This window comes from Ictidomys tridecemlineatus, chromosome 6 (assembly GCF_052094955.1).
Source record: "Ictidomys tridecemlineatus isolate mIctTri1 chromosome 6, mIctTri1.hap1, whole genome shotgun sequence".
Classification (NCBI taxonomy): Eukaryota; Metazoa; Chordata; class Mammalia; order Rodentia; family Sciuridae; genus Ictidomys; species Ictidomys tridecemlineatus.
The window spans coordinates 124,449,893-124,470,528 of record NC_135482.1 but is presented as its reverse complement, the minus strand read 5'-3'; the positions used below and the strand labels follow the sequence as shown (position 1 = coordinate 124,470,528).

The following is a 20,636-nucleotide window of genomic DNA, read 5'->3' as shown; positions in this document are numbered from 1 at the left end:
TATGAGGTGATGGGGCACGGAGTGAACTGTGAGAGCACAGGGAGGTGGGAATGTCGCTCCAGACTTCTTTTGGTCTGTGCAGAAAACCAGAGTGATTGGTACCTATAGCGCTTTTGTCCCAACCAATGGTCTCCTGGGCGCTCCCAATAGGTGAAGCAGCCACAATCAGGTGGGAATCTCCTTGAGGTTGATTGCCACGGAAAGAGGAGGAGTTCAAGGAGAGGCCACTGCAGTTGGTGGGTGCACTGGCGAGCAAACAGTGTGTGTTTTGTGTTTCTTGTGGTGGAAAAGAAGGAAACGCTGCCTGATGGCAGGAAAGGCCACACTAGGAAGTGGAGACCGGGGCACGAGCATGGGAAGGCCAGGATGGCACCCACTGGCCACGATCCGGGAAATTTCGGGGAGCAGCAGTTCAGGAAGACCAATTGGCTGCTGAAGAGGGATGCCGTGGAAGTGAGCAGGCAGCATACAACTGGAAAGCCAGGTGGGTGCTGCTAGATCCCTGGGAGAGAAAAAACGTCAGGAATCCTAGGCCAGGGGCTCACGGGGGTGGTGGTGGTGGGGGTGGGTGGGTGGGGGGGGTGGGGGGTGGGGAGAGGCTCCAGAGGCAGCAACTGAAGTCTGAAGGTAGCCCTGCAGACTTCCCAGGGTCCTGTGCAAAGGATCGGTTGCAGGTAGGTGGCAGGCAGGGACTGGGTGCCAGAAGAAGCAGAAGTGACTCCCAGGTCCCATTAGGTTGGGCAGACTTCCATGGCAGGGGAGATGGTACTGCTGACTTATCCCCAAGCAGGCTTGACCCTGGCCCACGCCCCCCTTCTCCAACCCACAAGGCCTCTGGGATCAAAATCCCCCTCCACCCCTGCGCCTAGGTTGCAGACCACCTTGTGGAGGAGAGAGGTGCAATTTTCTCAAAATTCGTTCACCCTAGAATTGCGTAGGTGGCGAGACAGGTATGCGGGAGCACTTGCTTTGCCAGAGCCAGCTAATAGAGCGCCTAGGTGGCAGGCCACCATCTTGACCCAGGGTTCCTGGGGCGGCAGGGATGGAAGTGGAGCATCAGCCTGATTCCCCTGGCACCCATGCACATCCCTGGGAATTGTGGGAATGAAGGGAAGGCAGGCAGCTGACAAGGTCAAGGGAGAGAGTCCCCCTCCCCTCCAAAGTCATTTCTATGCAACCAAAGGCTACTGGCTTACCCCTAGGTCTCTTTTCTTTCCACGAAGCTGGGGGTGGCAGGTGAGAAGTGCAGGAAGGTATCAGAGCCCTGGAAATTGGGAGGTGTCCTTGCAGGATGGAGCTGTGAACCTGTGGGGCATATATTTGATGCCTGACTGAGAAAGAGGAGAGCAGTTCCCTGGCTAGCGTTGCTGGACTATACAGCCAAAATAGCGAGGGGTAAGGGAGCAGATCCTCTGGAACTTTGGGAACCATAGACCCATCTCTCTCATGCCCAGCATCCTTCTCCCCTGCCTCTGTTTCTAACTCAGAGGGTTTTTATCAAGGAACCCGTATTTGCAGAGCCAATGAGTAGAGGTTGGTGTCTTCTATGTGTGTCCCCATGAGGGCAAGAGGTCCCACAGAAAAGTCCCAGAGAAGGTTGCATACATTGGTTTTGGGATTGTTGCAGCTAGCTGCCTTTCTCCGTGGCCTTGCTCCTCAGGATGGATGGGGTTATGGTTTGGATGTGGATGTCCCAAAAGCTCACCTGTGAGGCAATGCAAGAAATTCAGAAGAGAAATGATTTGATTGTGAAAGTCTTAACCCAATCAGTGAATTAGTACCCTGATAGGGATTAACTGAGTGATAATTAGTGGTAGAGTGTCACTGGAGAAGGTGGGGCATTGGGCATGTGGCTTTCAGGTACATATTTGTATCTGGCAAGTGTAGACCTCTGTCTGCTTCCCGATCACCATGTGACCTGCTTCCTTTGCATACTCTTCTGCCATGAAGTTTTGCTTCACCCGAAGCCCAGTGGAATGGAGCCAGTCTTCTGTGAAACTGTGAGCTCCAAATAAAACTTTCCTCCTATACAATTGTGCCGGCCAGGTCATTTTAGTCACAGCAGTGAAAAAGCTGACTAAAACAGATGCTTTCATCTATTCCTGGCCTGTGCATCCCTCTGAAGGGGCATGCAAGACAAGGAGAGGCCTGAAGGGTGTTAGTAGAGGGTGTGGTGCAGGTACCTGCAACACATGCTACTCCTGAGGCCCAGGTGAGTTTTGTAATAGGTTGAGGAGAGCCTGGAATTGTCTTCTCATAGGGGTAGTTAGGGTGTTGGTGGGTGCTCCTTGTGTTCATTCTGATCTAGAAGGGTTCCTAAATGTTCCTGAAAGTCTGGGCTTGAGAGGAGCTGATTAAAGAAGCCTGAGGTTTCAGCAGGGATTGGAGGTGTTACCTGATGAAGTTGTGCAGATGAGTGGAGCAGCAAAGCCAGCATCACAGGCATCAGAAAGCCCAGGGTTTTCTGGGTGTCCAGGGGTCCTGAAGGACGACTTTAGTGGGTGTACATATTTCATCCCATCCTTGGGGCACCCAGCCCCAGGCCCTATGAGCCTCAGTTCCAGAGCCTGGCCTGCATGTCCTCCTGGCCCTTTGGCCAGCAGGGAGTCTGTTGATGGTGCAGCTCCTTTGTTGGACTGGGACCTGGGGAGAGTAGCCTGGAAGGTAGCAGATGGAGGCCAGGAATGTGTCCTGGTGGCTCAGGCCCAGAGGACTGGATATCCAGTCCCATAGTTGCCTGGTCCATGTAGCCCCAAGCGAGATCCTGGAGTCCAGAAGGCACCAGGGATTGGTGAGGAGTCAGGTCAGTGGTGGCCAAGAATCTGAGAGCAGGTCCAGGGGAACAGTGAAGGGGGCTTCTAGCTTCCATGCAGGAACCACCAGTGCCCCCAGTTCCCCAGGGTCACAGTTGGGCTTCCCCTTTCCCCCTGTGGGGTATACCTCATGGTTACAGCTATTCTGGGGCCTGGGTGCTGAGCCCTGTGTTTCTGGAACCATACCAAGACTCAGCCCTCTGGGAGGCCCATCTCTCCTGCCAGTTTCCCCCTGACCTCAATCCCAGGAAATTGGGTGCCTTCAAAGGCTTGCAACATGATCCTGGTTTGAGTCTCTGAGACGGCTGTGTGCTTCCTTCTTTTCTTTCTTGGAGTGCCTAATTGGGGGCTTGTGCCAGCTGGAGGCCTTGCATGGCCCTGATCTTGTCCCAAGTCCTTGACAGAACTCCCTTCACTCTGTCTTACCTATTGAGTCCTCTGGTTCTGAAACCACACCTGGATCCTGGACTTGGAAATGCCCAATTCCTTGGCTAGGTTTCTCTGGTCATAATCCCAGAGTAGGGGTTCTGTGCATAGAAAAGCATCCTTCTGACTGGGCTACATTCAGGTGATCCTATTGCATGGGGTGTAAAGAAAGGAAAAGGAGACAGAAGCAAGATGCAGAGGCAAAGTGGCAGGATTGCAGGATGGCAGAATGACCAAAAAGTTAGAGTGGATTGTTGTCCAACCAGCCAGCTTTATTTATATCAATAGGTTAATTAGGTCACTGGCATCAGTAGTACATTATTGTATCATTAGGCAGGTTACAGAGTTAGCAACATTATGCAGCTTATTCCTCAGTGACATATTCAGTTACATTCCTCAGTTAAAATATGCCATGTTAGGAGTTTTGTGAACTCTCAAGAAAGTCCATTGTTTAAAATTACTGTTTTGTGGACAGGTTCAGGTGCAGCAGAGCTTGGTAAAACATTGTGGTTGTCTAATAAGAGAGTTTCTTTATTCCAGGAGCTGTGTGCCTGAGATCAAGGTCTAGGCTGATAAGATGTAGCATACAGCCTCCTCATGCAAGGAATTGCTACAGCAGCTAGGCATCCTGTGTCTTTACACAGAAGTTTTTCTAGCAGGTAGGCATTCTGTACCTTTGCACAAAAACTTTCCCAGCAGCTAAGCATGCCACAGCCATGAAATCATCAGAGATGCCAATCCCAAACAGAACTGCTGAATCCTATTACTGTCATTCTGTCCCTTTAATCCCTTTACCCTTTTTAAAGCTTGGAATTTTCCTCCTAATATGAAAGGTATTGTGTTTTAATATTTATATATATATGTTTAATTTTATTAAAAATATTGACTGATTATATGGTATTTTACAGATTGTCTATCTGTCATGAAGACAGATAGACAATGTTTGGAATTTCTCAACTGAAGATGAGTTATCATATGAAAAAAATAATGTTTGATATGATGTGGCCAGTGGCCCTAATAGGACAACACCTTTGTAGCCTTGGGAAATGAAAGGTGGCACACTGGATAAGTTAGTAGCTAATTGAGAGAGTCCCTTTTGATGGGAATACATAAACTGTCAGGTTTACAATTTTGGGGGTAACACAATGGAAACAAAACTTTGGTTGCTTTCAAAACATGCAAAACAATACAGTAATTTATGAGATCCAATTTATAAATATTGCAAAAGACTATGATTTACATTAAATGGTGCATTCCTGCCACCATCAATGCAATTGAGGGTAAATGCTCATGAAAGGAATTTTATAATGCCAAACTTTGTAGGGGTTCTGTCGTTTGGGACTGGGGTCCCTGATGACTTCATGGCTGTGGCATGCTTGGTGCCTGGAGTTTCTGTGCAAAGGCATAGGATGCCCAGTTGCTATGGTAATGCCCTCCATGCTAGAATCTTTTCAGCTTTGACCTTAATCTTAGGTAGGAAACTCCTGGAGCTACCCGCCTAACAGTAACTTCAGACAATGGACCTTCTTGAGAACTGCACAAAGCTCCTAATTTTGCATATTGTAACTATTAAGTGTAATTGTAGAATAAGCAAACGTACTGATACTCTAAACAATTGTGTGGTTATGGTACTGATGACCTAATGTAACCTATTGTTATAAATAAATGTAGCCACATGGACAAAGAGCCACTCTGCTATTTTCCCTGCCTCTGCACCTTGTCTCTCTGTCTACTCTTTATTATTATTCTTTATAAGCCTTAAACACATTTTTGTAGTTTCATTATATATTTTTTACCAAAGATCTTCTTACCCTTCATTAAAAAATTGTAATTTTTACCATGATTAGTAAAATTGCCCAGTGTTCTTTATTAAATAAGACATTTTTGAAAAACCAAAGATTATAATATACTCTGATTATTTTCCAGAATAAATTAATACTATAGTTTGCCCTTCACTAAAGAAGCAATTAAAAGTGTCTCAAGTAAGTCAAACAAACCTTCCTCTGTAGTGCCCAAGCTGTTCACCAGCTCTTTTTGATGCCTTTATCTCTACTCATTCTGAATTTTATTTTGAGAAATTTTCATCTGTTCCACACTATAGAGTAAAGCAGAAAGGAGTCTGTCTACTCATGACCATACCTCTTCTGATGTTAAGCAAGTGTTGTATTTGTCTTCATTTGATTTTCAATGGGGTCATATGACCATGACGGCCACAATCACAGTCTCCCATACTCTTTTATTTCTTAGAAGATGGTATTTTGTTTTATGGAGGAGGATGAAGTATATTTAATATCATCTCTCTAATTATTTTAGCATGTCATAGCTGCTATTATAAATATAAAACCAGCTGTCTTACAAACTATGAACATTTATTAGCATTCTATAGGCTAAGAAGTTCAAATTCAAGATGCTGAGAGGTTAGTTCTGGTAAGGGTGAACTTTTTGTTTCATAAGTGACACAGTCCAGCCATGTATTTACATGGTAGAAGGCATAAGAATCTTGCATTTGCATCTATCAAAAGAACACTAATCTCATCTTTGAGGACAGTGCTCATTGCTCACCAGCTCCAAAAGTCTCCAACTCCCAATACCATCCTAATTGGTGATCAGAATTTCAACATAAGAATTTGGGAATTTGGGGGAGACACAAATAAGGACCACAACATTCACTATTCTCTGTGTTTATTTCAATGACACTAAATATTTATCAATATGAACCTGGGTAAATGTATGTAGATAAATGCAGTTGCATTATCTTATTAACTTTTATTTTGGCCAGTCATAACCTTTCTTTTCTTTTTTGTTCATTACCCAGCTTTGTGCATTTTTCCCACCATAATTTTATTGGGGTAAAATTGAAGTACAATAAAATGCATATATATGAAGTAGGAAATTTGATCAGTTTTGACATGTACATATTCAGTAAAATCAATATAAAAAGCATATCTATTACTTTTCTAAAAATTGAAATAATTCAGACTGTGTTTCCTTCATGATTTATTACATAGAAATCAATAACTTTAAGATATATAGAACCCACCCCCTACATGTCAACTATTTCAAAATTAAATGGAACACTTATAAATACCTTAGAGGTCAAAGAAGAAAGCACAAGAAAAGTAAATAAAAGTGTTTTAAATTAAGTGATAATAAAAGCTTAAAATATTAGGATTTCTGTGATGAAACAGGATTCAGACAAACATTTATAACTTAAAGTACTTGTATCAAAAAGTAGCTAGAATAACAATCAAGTTACTTTCATATTATGTAATAGGAAGTAAAAAATAAGAGTAGGAGCAGAAATGTATGAAATAGAGAAGAAATAATACATCTAAAATTTTATAAAAAAAGGTCTAATCAAGGAAAAAAGCAAGCACTCAAAAATTAATATCAGTGGAAAGGGAGCTATGAAAACAACCCTACTGATGCTAAAAATATACTAATGTAACATCACAATTGTATGCCAACATATGAGATAACTTACATAACATGATTTATATAAGAGAAGGATCTGTGAGTTGCTGGGAAGAAAATGTATTCAGTCATGAATGGGTGCAATATTCTATAAATGTCTGTTAAGTCTAAATTATAAATTATAATTTTTAGTTCTATATCTTTTTTATTTAGTTTTGTTTGGGGGATCTATCCAGTGCTGAGAGAGGCATGTTGAAGATACCCAATATTATTGTGTTGTGGTCTATTTGATTCTTGAAATTGAGAAGGGTTTGTTTGATGTAACATAGATGCTCCATTGTTTAGAACATAAATATTTATTGTTGTTATGCCTTATTGGTATATGATTCCCCTAAACAGTATGAAATGAATTTTTTGTCCCTTCTAATTAGCTTAAAGTGCACTTTATCAGATATGAGGATAGAAAGTCCTGCTTGCTTATGTGATCTGTCAGTGAGTGATATTTTGGGGTCTTGTTTTTTAATCCAATATGCCCTTTTGATGGATGAGTTTAGACCATTAATTCTCAAGGTTATTACTGAGATATGATGTGTATTCCCAGTCATTTTGGTTTATTTTTAGTTTTTAATTTGAAATAGTTTCTCATTTGATTGATTATTCCTTTAGTGTACTTGCTCCCTTTGCTGCTTTTCACTATTTTTTCACCTTAGCTTCAAATAATTTGTTGAGAATGTTCTGTAATTCAGGATTTCTAGTTGCAAATTCTTTTAATTTTTATTTATCATGGAAGGCTTTTATTTCATCTTCAAATATGAAGCTCAATTTTGCAGGATACTGGATTCTTGGTTGGTATCCATTTTCTTTCAGAGCTTGATATATATGTTATTCCAGAGTGTGAGTTAGAAATCAACTGAGATCTGTAATGTTTTCCCCCTATATCTGATATTTTCCTCTTGTGGCCTTCAAAATTCTATCCTTATTCTGAATGTTTGGCATTTTCATTATAATGTGCCTTGGTGTGGGTCTGTTGTAATTTTGTACATTTGGGATTCTATATGCCTCTTGTATTTGATTTTCCATTTCATTCTTTAGGTTTTAGAATTTTCCTGATATTATTTCATAGAAAAGATTGTGCATTCCTTTGATTTATATCTCCATGCTTTCATCTATCCCAATAAATCTTAAATTTGATCTTTTCATGTTATCCCATAGTTCTTGGAAGTTCTGTTCATGGTTTCTTAACATCTCTCTGTGGTCAACTCTATTTTCAAGATTATATATTTTGTCTTCATTGCCTAAGGTTCTGTCTTCCAAGTGGTCTAGTCTGTTGGTGATACTTTCTATTGAATATTTAATTTTGTTTATTTTTCTTCATTTTGAGGATTTCTGCTTATTTTTTTTTCAGAATCTCTTCCTCATTACTGAAGTGATCTTTCACTTCCTGTGTTTTCTCTCTGATTTAATTTCTTATACCTTTTATTACTTTGCAGACAGTTTAACTATGTACATTCTAAACTCTTTCTTTGATATTTCTTCCACTGTGGTGTCAATGAATTCTATTATTGGAGTATCTTGGTTTGTTTGGGGCAATTTATTCCCTTTTTTTCATGTTTTTTGTGTGTCTATCCATCTAACGGTATAGATATGAGGCAGTGAAGTCTTTATCTTGTGATCCTATAGTGTCCCTGAAGGTTTCCAGGGACCCCACTGTTTGGGGGGGACAAATAATAACAACCAATGCAAATAATATACAGCAAGCCAAATAATTTTTACTATCACACCTACAGTGTTAATTATCACAATAAACAGAAATGATATGTTATTGTCTACATAAAAATAGCAATTTTACAAAAAGAGTTTATAATTTCAAATGGTGGGCAGGGTGAGAACAGAAGTGATATAGGATGTGATGATTATGATTGAGAAGGAGAGAAGGAGGAGTAAAAAATTAAAGGAAGAGTGAAAGGGAGAACAAGAGAACTTGGCTGTTAGCAGAATAAAACAATCAAGGAAAAAAGGATAAAAATATATGTGAAATAAAAATTTTAAAAATCTTGAGGAGATTTTAAATCATTGCATTCCAGTACTTAATGGTTCATGCTAGAAGAATGTACCTCAGCAATCTCCATTGGGTTTCACTCATGTGGTGTGGGACACAGTTCTCAGTCTCTTACACCAACTTCAGACCCACATTTTCTGGTCTCAGGTTTAGTCTCCAAACAATCTCTCCCATCCCTGTCCTTCAAGCAGTGTCAGATAGGAAGAGGATAAGGGGTAGAACCCACTGGGTTTCCATATTCAGTTGTTTCCTGTGTAAACCTCCCTCCAAGTTTGATTTTTTTCCTGGTCATTAAAGCACACTATGTTGTGCAATGTGTGTTTACTGTGTCTATATTTTGGGCCACACTCAGTTTTTTTTCCAGGAATTGGCCCCCTCTGCTGCCAGTCCCCATATGGCTGCTGAAAAATTTTTTCTTTCCTTTTTCTCCACCTGCTTCATTGGAGACATGGCAACTTCTTTTTCCTCACATGGATACTGTGCAGTTTATCTTTCAGGTTTCCCAGGAAATGTCCTTTATCTCTAAATGCTCTGTACCCAGACATGCCTTGGGCCTCTCCAAAATGCTTTTTCCTTTAATTCTCTTATCTCTTTACTATGCTCACAGAGGGACCATTGTGGCAGTGGCTGTGTGGCTGGGGATTTCCCTTTCTCCTCCCCCTCCTCCTCCTCCTCCTCCCCCTCCTCCTCCTCCTCCTCCTCCTCCTTCTTTTTCACTATATCCGATATCCTGAGCTCCTGATCTGCTTTGAATGTCCAGTTTTGAATTCCAGTAAAGTCCCCTACTTTTTTGTTGTTGTTTTCCACCCACCTTGCTAAGAATCTCCCTGTCTGCTTTCTTGGTTTCACTTCATTGAAAGCCAGGAAAGCAACATCCTCTATTCTGTCACCTTGAAAAAGCCTCCTTATTAACTCCTTACTTGTTTCTTCTTCACAACCAACATTTCTAAAATCTGGAAATTGCTCTTTTTCATGTTCTATTGTTTTTTCCAAATTAAAATTTTTCTATATTCTTTTTATATTTGTGCAAAAATTGAATCATACTATATCTAAATCATAAAATTTAATAATTATTAAACATATCAAAAAAATGAATCTGAGGGGCTGGGATTATAGCTTAGTGGTAGAGCACTTGCTTAGCATGTGTGAGGCACTGGGTTTGATCCTTAGCACCACATATGAAATTTTAATAAAAGCCCATCAACAACTTAAAAACAAAGTGAATCTGAGATTAGTTTTGTTGGACTTCAAATGTTTCATGGAGACTAGTTTATTAATACTTAAAATCTGGGGCTGGGGATGTGGCTCAAGCGGTAGCGCACCCACCTGGCATGTGCAGAGTGCTGGGTTCAATCCTCAGCACCACATAAAAGTAAAATAAAGATCTTGTGCCCACTGAAAACTAAAAAGTAAATATTAAAAAATTCTCTCTCTCTCTCTCTTTAAAAAAATACTTAAAATCTCCCCTGTAGTTTAGAATACACATTTAAAATACTGAAATAGGTATAGTATTAAGTTTTATTCTAACTATAAATTAAATCCTGACATTAGAAATTTAAAAATTAACATTTTATGCTTTACTCTGTCCAGCTCTCATGGTATTTCTACTTTTAAAATTCTTGAAAATTTACATTATTTTTTCTAATTATAATTTTTATACTTCTTTGTCTGTTTTTATGTACACATAAATTCAGTACTTATAACAAAATTTTACCATATTCATATAAGGGACTATTAAAATCAATTCTGAATTTTATGGTCAAGCTAATGTTTCTGATTTCCATGTTCTCTGGTACTGCCATTCTCACCATTGGTGAGATTGAATAATTCTGTATCACTAGACATAGAAAATTTTCTTTTGTTAAATACATATCACCTCTCTCTAATTTTGGTATCAGATGTGGGATTTGAAAGTTCAAATTAGTGACAGAAATTTTAATATATAAAACACATCAACTTAGATGTTGAGCTTTAGCAATTTTTTAGTACTGGACCCTAAAAAGACAGCCAATCAGTGAACATACTGCAAAAGACGAGGATCATGAGGAGGGTCATTGGAAAGGGGAGACATCTCTGATGCTTCCAAGGAAGCCACATGTCAGTGAAACCTTGACCCATCTTAACACAGATGGCACTAGTGAAGCTAAAGTGTTGCTCACAAGTTCCCCCAGAGTGAGCCCCCCCAAGGGAACTCAGGTGATTGTTAACAATGGGTAGAAGCAAGGTCAATTTGATCAGCTTGATTTTAAACACCTAGCAAAAATAGTTAAAAGTCAAAACATAGACATTCCTGGGCATGTAAAAAAACAATAGTTATTTTGATGTAACTTAAGATGTACACTTACATTAGTCCTCCTAGAATAAATAAGACTGGAGGTGACAAGAGACATGACAAGAGATATTCTTACAAAGAAATGCCTGATACCTATCAAGAGAAACTGCCAGAGTCAGAAGTTTTTAGTCAGTTTAAGGCCTACAGATCTTTCTAACTTTCTGTACAGGTAGGCTTGATCAATGTAAGCTAATATAAAGAGATCATGCCAATAAAAAGATATTTTACAAAAGTCAAATGACATTAAGTAACTTAACTAAATATTGTGTTGACATTTCTGATGCCTTTGGAAATCTTAAAAATCTACATTCCCCCTTTCCATGACAAGGCTAACAATTAAAACAACAGGCAGAAATAAAAGTAAGGTTAAAAAAAAAGAATTCAACAGGGCACTGAGTGTGACTTGAGTTTGAGGGTGGTGGGTCACCAAGTGGCTGATGGGTCAGATCTGTCAAAAGAAAAGGAAAGTTTCTTCCTAGAGCAATTTGAAAAAAAAAACACATTAGAAACAAACCAAGGTAGAGATTATCACAAACAAACAAATAAGGGACAAACAAGAAACAAGATAAGAAAAAATCAAGAAAAACACTTTCTCCTTCCTCTACTGGATCCCAGTCTCCAGACTGCTGTCATGGTCTATTTATTGCAGTTCACTGGTTCTTAACCTGAGCCTTGTGAGGTTTCTGGTCACTTGATGTACCTTGGGCATTACAATAAAGCACTTGATATTCTTTGAAAGATTTACAAACAAGCACTTGATACACCCCCAGAGGAGAGCCCCTGATACATCTTGAAAGATTTACAATCAGGTGCTCAGAACTACTAAGGAATTACAATCAAGTCAAATGGAAGGAACAAAGCTACCTTCCAACATATGCAGTTTTGTCTTCCTTCAAAGCTTCTGGATTTACAGGTATGAGCCACATAAGACTCTGGAATTACAGGCATGAGCCACATCATAAATTCTTTCATGGGTAGGCTCATCATTGGTCACTGCGGATCCCAACCCTTGCAAAGCAGAAAGCTCCCACAACTAGAAAGGGAGGGTGTCTTTCTCTTCTTCAAAGGATCCAAGATTCCCATGGAGTCAAAGCCTCATCATCTTGCTGGGACTTCCAAAATGCAATCAATCACCAAGTAGCTCTTAAAGCAAGAGACAGAACCATTTTTCTTCGCCAGCCAATCATCTGGATCCACTAGCTGGCAAGCCAAGGGACAGGCTGCAAGTCTACACCCTTTGAGCCCCTCCAAGAGTTAGGGCACACATTTATAGTCCAAAATCACATTAATTATAAGTGGTTGTTACTAAGATTCAAAACCATAAACAAACATCATGAGATCTAAAATCATAAGCAGAAGGAGAAAATGGGTCAAAATGACCTTAGTTGAGTACAAGTTAAAGAGTAGTTACTGATGTTTAGACAATCATTCTCTGACAGGGTACAATGTCCAAAACAATGAGAACCAAAAAGAGAACAATTCCATTGTATAAGAATTGTCATTTTGTGTTGCTAAACATTCTATGCTAAGTGACTCTTGATGGGTACAGAGACAGTTCCCATAAGAGAAACATTTCTTACATGACACAGAGTCTCAGGGGCCCATAACAAAACAAAAGAAAAAGAAAAAATATCTCAAAAAACTTTCACCTCCCAGTGTGTAAGAAAAAAAGTCAATGGGTATGTGTTGGCAGCTTTTATGGGTGACTAGAAACTTCTACGATAACCAGAAACTGCCTTTGGAAAAGGGAGAAGAGAAAATTTTAAGTTAGTTGCAGAGGAGGGTAGAAGATATAGAGAAAAAGAGGAAGAGAAACTACTAAAGAAGGGAAGAAGGGAGAAAGGGATATTTTGATATACAGTTCCTGAGGGCCCAAACTGAGAGTAAAGAGAAGATTTAGATGATTCATGTCTCTTCTCTGACTTTGGGCTTAGACCATCTACACATCATATTTATGTCAAAGACATAGTGGTGGGTCTAGGCTAATTTTCTTTAACAATTACGTTTTCTTTTTATTATAATTCTCCTACAGGAATTTAGAAAATAAATGATGGCATACAATTTCTAGTATTCTTTTTCCTTTTAATAAAGATGAAGGTGGATCCTAGACATGAAGGAACATTGGAAAAATATACTCTTTAAATAGGTTATGTAGCGATGAATGTAAAATCATATAAAGGTTATATATTTAGGAGCAGATACTAATTGTTTTGTTAGATGGAAAATGTGAGGCTCTTAGTAAAATGTAAAGAAAAAATGACACATACACAAGCACTCACAAACATTGTTTAACTGTGGTGGCTAATGTGAGGAGATAATATTTGGATTTTTATGGGAAATGAAATAGTATTGGTCAATACTGAGTTTAACAGTAGACAAACCACTCCTCTGAGACTGAAGCATTGTTCAGTGATGCTGGTGGATAGATCAGAGCCAACAGAATCATTTCAAAAGGAAATTTTGCAAATTATGGAGGACAATCTTATACATTAAGTAAAAGTTTGAGTATTTAATCTGTAATTTCCAAAAAACTCTGGGGCATTGGCATTTCCTGATGGTCCCATAGAAAGGCTTGGAGAGTGAGATTATCTTCATTCAACTTCAATAAAATCAATACCTGTTCAAGATGTTATAGATCATAATCTGAGAAATGCAAAACACATACACCTATCCATATCCATGTGTTTACAAATGAAACACACACATCAAACAGAAAAATAGTGTAGGAAGAGATACATTTAAATCTATCATAATCATCTAATTATGTATCAGTTCAGATTATTTGCCTCTCAAAGACAAGACAAAACAAAACATTGCACTATGGTTTTATTAGAGCAGCCCAGGAAATAACAATGATCAAGAGGAATCTTTCTTAAGTAAAAATTCAGAGTAGAAGCACAGGTGGACATTACAATTGTCCTCCATGTTATAATTCATGATTCATGGACTGAGATAGAAGATAAATTTTTCATAGGCTTTCTCTTGTTCAGTGAGGAGGTCCTTGGAACTGGATAGAGGAGAGTGTGGCTGCAGAGTTGCTAATCAAGACCTCCAGAGACCAAGCAGCAAGCAGGTCTAATTTTATTGTGCAGTTACCATGTATATATACTCAGGCAGTAGCTAAGCAGATTACAAGAACCACCAATACAATTGCTGGCCAACTGTCCCTGCAATGACCAATCAAGAAGTTGGCCATGGAGCAAGCTCAGGGACTACAACACGTGGCCTCACACCCAGGGCTGTGTTTATAGGGTAAGAGGTTTGCCATTCACATGTCTAGCATGGGGGAATGGTTTGCCAGTCAGACAGCCTTAATGTATGCCATGTAGGCAGTACTCCATGCACTTGTCTCCACAAACTTTTTTTTTTTTTATTGTTGGTCGTTCAAAACATTACACAGTTCTTAATACATCATCTTTCACAGTTTGATTCAAGTGGGTTATGAACTCCCAACTTTACCCCGTATACAAATTGCTGTATCACATCAGTTACCCTTCCATTGATTGACATATTGCCTTTCTAGTGTCTGATGTATTCTGCTGTCTGTCCTATTCTCTACTATCCCCCCTCCCCTCCCCTCCCCTCCCCTCCCCTTTTCTCATCCCTGTTTAATGTAAATCTTCTTCTCAAGCTCTTCGTCCTTACCCTGTCCTTGTTTACTAAAAAATGTGGCATTTATCCACAAACTTTGTCATCATAAATATAGTGCTTTCAGAGAAACTCTGGCTATAAAAACAAAAAGAAATTAGTAGTACAGGTATTTGTTTGGCTATGCCTGGCAGTGGAACATGTCACATCTACACATTTTCCTGTGTAGAAAACTGAATCTTATCATCAGAACTAAGTACTAGGGATTTTGATATATACAACACAGTATGCCCAGATCAAAAGTAGAGAACTAGAATTCTCTGCTCCATTTACAAATGACACATTGTGCAAATACAGTAATCCATAACATGCATTATGGATGCAATAAATATTGCTCTACACTTAAAAATTTTAGTAGCAGGAACAAGTTCATTTTCCATGCAGGTGAAAAGCATGCGTATTCTGTGAAGATGCTTATGGATAGGGAAATACAAATGAACATCAAGCAAGAGCCAGGTATCTTCTATTAATTATCTCAGGCAACTTGAATTTATAGAAAGTTTTTCTGGAGAGTGGACATGAAGTGTTCTGAAAGGAATATCCTTTTAATATGTTTTTGTATACAATTTGCCAGTACTTTATCAAGAATTTCTGCATGTCTATTCATCAGGAATATTAGTCTGAAGTTTCTTTTCCTTGAGATGTCTTTGCTGGTTTTGGTATCAGGGTCATACTAGCTTTACAGAATGAGTTTGGAAGGTTCCCTCCTTTTCTATTTTATGGGAGAGTTTGAGCAATATTGGTGTAAGTTCTTGGAAAGACTGGTAGAACTTGGCTGAGTATTGGCCTTGTCCTGGGATTCTATTTGTTGGTAGACTTTTTATGACATCTTCAATTTCATTGCTTGAAATTGATCTGTTGAAATTTTCTATGTCTTCCTACTTCAATTTGGGTAGATCATATGTCTAGAAAGTTATCAATATCATAGTTTTTCTTTTTAGAATAGATTTTCAAAGTAGTTTCTGATTATCATCGATATTTCACTGATATTCATGGTGATTTTCCATTTTTGTCACAATTTTTCATAATTTGTATTTTATTTCTTTTTTTCTTTGTTAGCTTGGCTAAACATTTATCAACTTTATTTTTTCAAAGTACAAAATTTTGTTTCATTGATTATTTGAATTTTTTTGTTTCATTAGTTTTGGTTCTGATTTTAATTATTTTCTGTCTTCTGTTTTTTTGTGTTATTTTGTTCTTATTTTTTAGAGGTTTGAGATGTAATGCTAGGCAATTTATATGATGACTTTCTTTTCTTTCAGTGAATGAGCTCAATGCAATGTAGTTTCCTCTTAGAACAAAATATAGTGTCCAATTATATTTTGTCACTATTTTCACTTATCTCAAGTATTTTTTAAAATCAATTCCCTGCTATTTTCCATTATCCATTGGTAATTAAACAGTGTATTACTTAGTTTCCAGGTGTTATAATAAATATATTTATAACTTTATCTTTATTTCTAATTTTATCCCACTATGTTCTGGTAAAATGGAAGGTATTATCTCTATATTTAGTATTTGGAAGCATTTATTTGTTACCTAAGATAGTCTATTTTAAATGAGGATCAATGTGCTCCTCAGAAAAAAGTGTATTTATTTATTGATGAATGAAATATCCCATATATGTCTGCTAAGTCTAAATAATTAATTGTGTTTTTTAGTTGTATAGCTTTTTTAAAATTTTTTGTTTGGAAGATCTATTGAGTGGTGAGACAACAATTTAAGGGTCACCCAGTATTATTGTATTTTAATCTACTGGAAACTTGAAATTGTGAAGGCTTGTTTGATGTATGTAGATGCCTCATTGTTTGGGGGCTTGCATACTTAAGATTGTTATGTCTTGATGATTTATATGTCCCATAAACAGTAAATGGGACATAAAGATGGCTTCTTTTAAAAATACCTTCATTTTATTTATTTTTTAAATATGGTGTTGAGGATCAAAGACAGTGCCTCACTTCATCCCTGCAAGGCAAGCACTCTAACATTGAGTACAACCCCAGCATGAAATGGCCTTCTTTATTCTGTAATAAATCTGTAATTATCTTCAAATTAACTTTAACTTGAAGTCCACTTTATCTGATATGAGGATAGAAACCTCTTCTTGTTAACAAGATCCATATGAATGTTAGTCATCCCTCCCAACACCCCCCACCCCAACCCCTGCTGTATCCTTTTGCTTTCAGTCTATGCATGACTTTGCCTATGAGAGAGAGCAAAATGTTATTGTTCTTGTTGTTTTCTTTTAAATACAATCTGGCAGTCTACCTTGCTCATGGATAGGCAGAATTAATATTATTAAAATGGCCATATTTCCAAAAGGACTTTACAGATTCAATGCAATTCTGGTCAAATCCCAATGGCATTCCTCACAGAAATAGAAAAAGCAATTATGAAATTCATCTGGAAAAATAAGAGACCCAGAATAGCTAAAGCAATTCTAAGCAGGAAGAGTGAAACAGGTGGTATCACTATACCAGATGGTTACTATACTTCAGAGCAATAGTAACAAAAACAGCATGGTACTGGAACCAAGGCTGATAGACCAACCCACAAAATCACAACTACCTTATATTAGACAAAGGTGCTAGAAGCATGCAATGGAGAAAGGATAGCATCTTCAACAAATGGTGCTTGGACAACTGGAAATCCATATGGAACAAAATGAAATTGAATCCCTAACTCTCACTATGCACAAAAATTAACTCAAAATAGACCAGAGATCTAGGAATCAAACCAGTGACTCTGCATCTAATAGAAGAAAGAGCTGGCCCTAATTTCCATCACTGGGGTTAGGCCTCAAGTTCCTTAATAAGATGCCTATAGCACAAGAATTAAAACCAAGTATCAACAAATGGGACGAATTTAAGCTAAAAAGTTTTTTTCTCAGCAAGAGAAATAATGTGTGAGGTGAATAGAGAGCCTACATCCTGGGGACAAATTTTTACCCCTCACACATCAGATAGAATTCTAATCTCTTGGGTATACAAAGAACTCCAAAAAATTAAACACCAAAAAACAAACAAACAAACAAATAACCCAAGGATAACAAATAACAAATGGGCCAAGGACCTGAATAGACACTTCTCAGAAGAGGATATACCATCAATCAACAAATTTACAAAAAAAATGCTCACCATCTCTAGCAATCAGAGAAATGCAAATTAAAACTACTCTAAGAGACCATCTCACTCCAATAAGAATGGCAGCCATTATGAAGTGAAACAACAATAAGTGCTGGCGAGGATGGGGGGTGGGAGGTACACTCATACATTGCTGGTGGAAGTGCAAATTGATGCAGCCAATATGGAAAGCAGTATGGAGATTCCTTGGGAAGCTGGGAATGGAACCACCATTTGACCCAGATATTCCTCTTCTCAGTCTATACTCAAAGGACTTAAAAACAGGGACACAGCCATATCCATTTTTACAGCAGCACAATTCACAATAGATAGACTGTGGAGCCAACCTAGATTTCCTTCACTGGATGAATGGATAAAAAAATGTGGCATTTATACACAATGGAATATTAGCACTAAAAAGTAATAAGATCATGGTATTTGCAGGGAAATGGATGGCATTAGTGCAGATAATACTAAGTGAAGTTAGCCAATCCCCCCCCAAGTGTGGAATGTCTTCTCTGCCTTGGGGGGGGGTGACTCAAAATGGGGTAGGGAGGAAGAGCATGAGAAGCTGCTGAATGCTCCCAAATGAAGTTGTTCCTGCCATTCCGGAGAAACACCTCTGCTTAGAAAGACTTCAGCAGGGCACAAAGGAGAGAGTGCACCCTGAGAACTAATTGAATATATAAAGTTTCAAGCAGCTGGTGCAAACACTGTTGGATTTCCAGTTCAAGAGAACACTTGAACCTAGGAGAACAAAATTTGGGGCAAAGTGTGACTAGTGAAAGTGACCCTTTGTCCTGCCAAGTCAAGACAAATTGGAGGAAAAAAGTTTTCAGATTTTCCAGTATACACGGACATTTCTGCAAGCTGCTGAAGGCTCCCAAATGAAGTGGTTCCTGCCATGCCGGAGAAACGACTCTCCTTAGAGTGACTTCAACAGGGCACAAAGGAGAGAGTATGGTTTTCGTAAAGTAATACATATTGATTCTGGAATAATAAAGCAGGAAAGAGATGGTCCTCTCGAATTTCAGCATCCTTTCTTTAAACAAAGCCGGGATGACTTGTTGGAGGACATTAAAAGGAAGTTTTCATTTTCAAAACCAGAAGAAAATAAAATTCGCCAAGAAGATTTAACAAAAATTATAAGTAGTGCTCAGAAGGTTCAAGTAAAACAGGAAACAACTGAGTCCAGACTTTCAGAATTAAAAATTGAGAATGAGTCCCTATGGAACAAGGTGTCTGAATTAAAAGCAAAGCATGCACAGCAGCAACAAGTTATTGGAAAGATTGTCCAATTTATTGTGACATTGGTTCAGAATAACAAACTTGTGAGTTTAAAGAGCAAAAGGCCTCTACTTCTGAACATTAATGGAGCCCAGAAGAATTTATTTCAGCACATAAAGAACCAGTTGATAATCATTATCAAAAGTTCCACACAGTAGGACTGAAAGTGTAAAGACAGGAGAGTGGATTTCAGATGACATCATTATTTATGATGTTACTGATGATAATGTGGATGAAGAAAATATCCTAGTTATTCCAGAAACTAATGAGGATGTTATATCTGATCCCTCCAACTGTAGCCAGTACCCTGATATTGTCATTTTTGAAGACGACAATGATGATGAGTATGCACCTGTCATTCAGAGTGGAGATCTGAGTGAACCAGCCAGAAAATCCCTACGTTCAGGCAGTGGTGGCATCAACCCTCTCATGTCTAGTGCTGTCCAGATAAATGGTTCATCCTGTCTGTCCATAGAAGATCCTGTGACCATGATGGATTCCATTTTGAATGATAACATTAATCTTTTGGGAAAGGTTGAACTGTAGGATTATCTTGACAGTATTTATTGTAGTTTAGAGGACTTCCAAGCTATGCTGTCAAGAAGACAGTTTAACAAAGACCCAGATCTCCTGGTTGATCTTTTCAATAGTTATGTGCAGATGAATCCCACAGATTACATCAATAATACAAAATCTGAGAATAAAGGATTAGAAGCTACCAAGAACAATGTATTTCAATCAGTTTCAGAAGAAGGAAGAAAATCTAAGTCGAAACCAAATAGGCAGCTTATCCAGTATACTGCCTTTTCACTTCTTGCATTCCTTGATGGGAATCCTGCTTCTGCTGTTGAACAGGGGAGTACAACATCATCATCAGAAGTTATGTCCTCTGTAGATAAACTCATAGAAGTCGATGAGCTTTTGGATAGCAGCCTGTACCCAGAAACAACCCAAAGTAAGCTTGTTCACCTGGAGCCATTGACTGAAGCTGAAGCTAGTGAAGCTACACAGTTTTATTCATGTGAACTTGCTCCTACACCTCTGGATAGTGACATGCACTTTTAGATAGTTAAATCCCTAAGAAGTAAACTCAACATGTATATATTCATCAAAATGATGAACTATTTATTTTAAAGTATCATTTGGTATTTTTCTTTTGTAAATTGCTTTGTTTTGTTTAATCAGATACTGTGGAATAAAAGCACCTTTTGCTTTTCTCACTAACCATACACTCTTGCAAAGCTTTGAAATGTTACTCACCTGCCTAGATATACACAAAATTCAGTGCACATTATTGGTATATCTTTAAATTGTCTTCAGATGGCCATTTTTCTCCAGTTGTAATTTGGATTTCATTTTACAGATATGACCATTAGCAACAGTTATTTTTGTTTTGCTTGTTTGATGGTGTCTGTCTAAGTTTGAGTGTAAGTCACTAGAACTAACGATAGAACTTCTAAAGCTTTCTCTGTTCCAATTATTTTTATTAAGTATTTTTCACTTGGTTTATTTTTAAAACTGGGAACATAAAGTGC

At 38.4% G+C, this 20,636-nt stretch overlaps 1 pseudogene; it reads left to right on the top strand.

The window, feature by feature from the left end:
- The first annotated feature begins 366 nt into the window (after positions 1 to 366).
- On the top strand, positions 367 to 20,166 carry LOC144365104 (heat shock factor protein 2 pseudogene; annotated as a pseudogene).
- The last annotated feature ends 470 nt before the right edge of the window (positions 20,167 to 20,636 follow it).